Raw genomic sequence first — 831 nt, 5'->3', positions numbered from 1 at the left:
TATATATCGATCGGTACCTTTAACAAAGTATGATGAAAATGCGTGAAACTCATTTATATATATATATATAAACACACACACACACACACACACACACTAGTCTTCAAATAAGAATGATAAGTTCTTGATACACGATTTCAAAGAGTTTTTTTATCTGTGAGATGAGTTAACAATACTCATATTTACAATAAAAAAGTAATAATTTTGGTATAAAAAATAATATTTTTTCATGGATGACACAAATAAAATATATGTCTAACAAAATCGATCAATGAAACCGTCTCAAATGATTTTTTGTGCTCAAAAATTACGTGCGTGTACAATGAGAATAATTATTTAAATATGATAATTTTGTTATTTTCAAATCAATTGTTTTTTTTCATATTTTTCTATCAAAAATGAGATAGTAATCTAAAAATTTTAAAATAAAGATAAAAATGAATAAACACTTTTAATAATTCAAAAGACACAAAAAGTAACAAAATATAGTTAAAAAAAAAATTTGGTTACTACTAAACTACTACCTCGACACATTTGACAATTATATGTCAACTCAATCTTTCAAATGTGGACAAGTCCTGAAAGGTAGTTGCCAACATTTTTTTTTTTTTTTTGCATTTTATGACTCATTTCATATAAAGCATTGATTCAGTAAATGAACATGGGAATTGGTTGGTAGCTTCTATTATGGACTGCACCAAAGTGAGTGGACTATTGTTTTTATATATATTTTGTGGTAAAAACAAATAAACAAGAACAATTAGCTATTGACAGTTGGAGATTTGAAAAGTTCTAATTGGTTCATTATTTAGCTGGCAATTACCTCCTGAT

Source organism: Primulina huaijiensis, chromosome 11 (genome assembly GCF_012295235.1).
Source record: "Primulina huaijiensis isolate GDHJ02 chromosome 11, ASM1229523v2, whole genome shotgun sequence".
Classification (NCBI taxonomy): domain Eukaryota; kingdom Viridiplantae; phylum Streptophyta; class Magnoliopsida; order Lamiales; family Gesneriaceae; genus Primulina; species Primulina huaijiensis.
Note: the sequence above shows the minus strand (reverse complement) of the source record.